We start from the raw sequence: 5,000 nt of genomic DNA, 5'->3' as shown, positions 1-5,000 counted from the left end.
CGCCCCTTCGTCGCAACGCTTCTCGGTGCCGCGGCTTAGGGCCGCCGGAGAAAAATTAAGATCCGCGGAGGCCGGGCGGGCGCCCCCACTCTGCCCGCACGCCGGCGCGCCTAAACCGCGGAAAAAAAAAAGCCGGGCCCGCGTGGCAACCCAGCCCGCCCGGCATAAGCGGCTCGGTCCGTGCGGCCACGACCGAGGTGGGCGAGGCGCCGCCGCCTCGCCCGGGACAAGTCCGGGGGGCTCCCTCCGTCGGGTGCCGGGTCCGTCAACTCCAAAAATCTCTGCCCGCCAACGCGGGTCCCCGGCTTAAGGCCGAGGAAGGGGGATGGTTTCAACAACGCGGGCCGGGGACGGGGCGCCCCGACCCCGGGCTCCGCAGCTTTACCGGGCGGGCCGACCGCCGCCGAGGCGGACCGACAGCCCAAAAAAGTGCCCGCCGAGTGGGCCCCGGCTTAAGGCCAGGCACGAAAGGGACGAGGCGCCGCCGCCTCGCCCGCCACCGCTGCCCAGGGGGGCCGCCCCCCTTGCGAATCGGCCGGCAGAAGCCGGGCCGGCGCGGGAAAGCTCGCAGCTTCTCTCTCCGCCTTGCCTCGGACGCCAAGCGGCTTCCCTCTCGGATCGTCTTTCAGCAGCCCTTCTCCCTCGGCCTCGCGGGGAGATCGCCCCCGGTTCTCCGGCAGCCCTTCTCTCTCGGCCTCGCGGGGAGATCGCCCCCGGTTCTCCGGCAGCCCTTCTCTCTCGGCCTCGCGGGGAGACCGCCCCCGGTTCTCCGGCAGCCCTTCTCTCTCGGCCTCGCGGGGAGACCGCCCCCGGTTCTCCGGCAGCCCTTCTCTCTCGGCCTCGCGGGGAGACCGCCCCCGGTTCTCCGGCAGCCCTTCTCTCTCGGCCTCGCGGGGAGATCGCCCCCGGTTCTCCGGCAGCCCTTCTCTCTCGGCCTCGCGGGGAGATCGCCCCCGGTTCTCCGGCAGCCCTTCTCTCTCGGCCTCGCGGGGAGATCGCCCCCGGTTCTCCGGCAGCCCTTCTCTCTCGGCCTCGCGGGGAGATCGCCCCCGGTTCTCCGGCAGCCCTTCTCTCTCGGCCTCGCGGGGAGATCGCCCCCGGTTCTCCGGCAGCCCTTCTCTCTCGGCCTCGCGGGGAGATCGCCCCCGGTTCTCCGGCAGCCCTTCTCTCTCGGCCTCGCGGGGAGATCGCCCCCGGTTCTCCGGCAGCCCTTCTCTCTCGGCCTCGCGGGGAGATCGCCCCCGGTTCTCCGGCAGCCCTTCTCTCTCGGCCTCGCGGGGAGATCGCCCCCGGTTCTCCGGCAGCCCTTCTCTCTCGGCCTCGCGGGGAGATCGCCCCCGGTTCTCCGGCAGCCCTTCTCTCTCGGCCTCGCGGGGAGATCGCCCCCGGTTCTCCGGCAGCCCTTCTCTCTCGGCCTCGCGGGGAGATCGCCCCCGGTTCTCCGGCAGCCCTTCTCTCTCGGCCTCGCGGGGAGATCGCCCCCGGTTCTCCGGCAGCCCTTCTCTCTCGGCCTCGCGGGGAGATCGCCCCCGGTTCTCCGGCAGCCCTTCTCTCTCGGCCTCGCGGGGAGATCGCCCCCGGTTCTCCGGCAGCCCTTCTCTCTCGGCCTCGCTGTGCCAAGCTTTTCCGGGAAAGACGGGAGCCGGGACAAAGCCACAGACAGACTCGTCCCGGCTAGGCGGCACCTCCTCTGCCCTGCCGACCGCACCAGCACGGTCGCTCCCTTCCGCCTTAAACACAGGCACGGCATGAAACCAACCTGTGGGGATGCGGCCCGTCACCTCGCTCCCATAATACGGACAGATGAGTCCGAAGGCGCCCAAGCCTCCAAGGGGACTGATGGAGCTCGACCGGGAAAAGGCGCCACCGCAGGCCGCCTCTTACGATGAGGCAGCCGGAGGCAGCCGGCAACAGCGACCCCTTGGTGAACTTCCGCAGCCGGCCGGGACAACAGGTCTACCCAGCACCGGCCGAAATACGACTAAGTCCCGCCGGATCCGGGGTAGACCTGGTGTCCCGCCGCATCCGGGGTAGACCTGGTGTCCCGGGCTCCGGGGTAGACCTGGTGTCCCCGGCCACGGGGTAGACCTGGTGTCCCGCCGGACCCGGGGTAGACCTGGTGTCCCCGGCCACGGGGTAGACCTGGTGTCCCCGGCCACGGGGTAGACCTGGTGTCCCGCCGGATCCGGGGTAGACCTGGTGTCCCGGGCTCCGGGGTAGACCTGGTGTCCCCGGCCACGGGGTAGACCTGGTGTCCCGCCGCATCCGGGGTAGACCTGGTGTCCCGCCGGCCCCGGGGTAGACCTGGTGTCCCCGGCCACGGGGTAGACCTGGTGTCCCGCCGGATCCGGGGTAGACCTGTTGTCCCCGGCCACGGGGTAGACCTGGTGTCCCGCCGGACCCGGGGTAGACCTGGTGTCCCCGGCCACGGGGTAGACCTGGTGTCCCCGGCCACGGGGTAGACCTGGTGTCCCGCCGGATCCGGGGTAGACCTGGTGTCCCGGGCTCCGGGGTAGACCTGGTGTCCCCGGCCACGGGGTAGACCTGGTGTCCCGCCGCATCCGGGGTAGACCTGGTGTCCCGCCGGCCCCGGGGTAGACCTGGTGTCCCCGGCCACGGGGTAGACCTGGTGTCCCGCCGGATCCGGGGTAGACCTGGTGTCCCGGGCTCCGGGGTAGACCTGGTGTCCCCGGCCACGGGGTAGACCTGGTGTCCCGCCGCATCCGGGGTAGACCTGGTGTCCCGCCGGCCCCGGGGTAGACCTGGTGTCCCCGGCCACGGGGTAGACCTGGTGTCCCCGGCCACGGGGTAGACCTGGTGTCCCGCCGGATCCGGGGTAGACCTGGTGTCCCGGGCTCAGGGGTAGACCTGGTGTCCCCGGCCACGGGGTAGACCTGGTGTCCCGCCGCATCCGGGGTAGACCTGGTGTCCCGCCGGCCCCGGGGTAGACCTGGTGTCCCCGGCCACGGGGTAGACCTGGTGTCCCGCCGGATCCGGGGTAGACCTGGTGTCCCGGGCTCCGGGGTAGACCTGGTGTCCCCGGCCACGGGGTAGACCTGGTGTCCCGCCGCATCCGGGGTAGACCTGGTGTCCCGCCGGCCCCGGGGTAGACCTGGTGTCCCCGGCCACGGGGTAGACCTGGTGTCCCGGCGGCCCCGGGGTAGACCTGGTGTCCCGGGCGGCGGGGTAGACCTGGTGTCCCCGGCCGCGGGGTAGACCTGGTGTCCCGCCGGCCCCGGGGTAGACCTGGTGTCCCGGGCTCCGGGGTAGACCTGGTGTCCCCGGCCACGGGGTAGACCTGGTGTCCCGCCGCATCCGGGGTAGACCTGGTGTCCCGCCGGCCCCGGGGTAGACCTGGTGTCCCCGGCCACGGGGTAGACCTGGTGTCCCGCCGGCCCCGGGGTAGACCTGGTGTCCCGCCGGCCCCGGGGTAGACCTGGTGTCCCCGGCCACGGGGTAGACCTGGTGTCCCGCCGGATCCGGGGTAGACCTGGTGTCCCGGGCTCCGGGGTAGACCTGGTGTCCCCGGCCACGGGGTAGACCTGGTGTCCCGCCGCATCCGGGGTAGACCTGGTGTCCCGCCGGCCCCGGGGTAGACCTGGTGTCCCCGGCCACGGGGTAGACCTGGTGTCCCGGCGGCCCCGGGGTAGACCTGGTGTCCCGGGCGGCGGGGTAGACCTGGTGTCCCCGGCCGCGGGGTAGACCTGGTGTCCCGCCGGCCCCGGGGTAGACCTGGTGTCCCGGGCTCCGGGGTAGACCTGGTGTCCCCGGCCACGGGGTAGACCTGGTGTCCCGCCGCATCCGGGGTAGACCTGGTGTCCCGCCGGCCCCGGGGTAGACCTGGTGTCCCCGGCCACGGGGTAGACCTGGTGTCCCGCCGGCCCCGGGGTAGACCTGGTGTCCCCGGCCACGGGGTAGACCTGGTGTCCCGGCGGCCCCGGGGTAGACCTGGTGTCCCGGGCGGCGGGGTAGACCTGGTGTCCCCGGCCGCGGGGTAGACCTGGTGTCCCGCCGGCCCCGGGGTAGACCTGGTGTCCCGGGCTCCGGGGTAGACCTGGTGTCCCCGGCCACGGGGTAGACCTGGTGTCCCGCCGCATCCGGGGTAGACCTGGTGTCCCGCCGGCCCCGGGGTAGACCTGGTGTCCCCGGCCACGGGGTAGACCTGGTGTCCCGCCGGCCCCGGGGTAGACCTGGTGTCCCGGGCGGCGGGGTAGACCTGGTGTCCCCGGCCCCGGGGTAGACCTGGTGTCCCGGGCCCCGGGGTAGACCTGGTGTCCCGGGCCCCGGGGTAGACCTGGTGTCCAAGGCTCCGGGGTAGACCTGGTGTCCCGCCGGCCCCGGGGTAGACCTGGTGTCCAAGGCCCCGGGGTAGACCTGGTGTCCCCGGCCACGGGGTAGACCTGGTGTCCCGCCGCATCCGGGGTAGACCTGGTGTCCCGGGCGGCGGGGTAGACCTGGTGTCCCGCCGGATCCGGGGTAGACCTGGTGTCCCCGGCCACGGGGTAGACCTGGTGTCCCGCCGGCCCCGGGGTAGACCTGGTGTCCCGGGCGGCGGGGTAGACCTGGTGTCCCCGGCCCCGGGGTAGACCTGGTGTCCCGGGCCCCGGGGTAGACCTGGTGTCCCGGGCCCCGGGGTAGACCTGGTGCCTCACCGTCCCCATCGAGCCCGGAGCCGGGCAAAGCTCACAGCCTCATATCACCCCGGAGCCAGACGGCTCGATCGGCCCCGTCCCGCGCAATGAACCCCACCCCGCTTTCCAGATTAATACCTACTTCATGGCCGCTCTAGTCGCTTGGAACGAGAAACTCATCCGGAAAAAACAAACAGACAATAACGATTGGCACATTTTATTTCTCCTCCTTTCGTATCCAGAGCACTCCCAGCCGAGCCGACGGGCAACCCGTGCCCCGTGGTCTGCCTGCTGACACGCTGAACTGGCGAAACAGCGCCCCCGCCCCCGCCCCCGCCCTGTCCCACCCACGCCCTCCTGAGAGCCTAC

The sequence above is a fragment of the Melospiza melodia genome, chromosome 17, assembly GCF_035770615.1.
Source record: "Melospiza melodia melodia isolate bMelMel2 chromosome 17, bMelMel2.pri, whole genome shotgun sequence".
Taxonomy (NCBI): domain Eukaryota; kingdom Metazoa; phylum Chordata; class Aves; order Passeriformes; family Passerellidae; genus Melospiza; species Melospiza melodia.
This window is presented reverse-complemented; position numbering follows the sequence as displayed.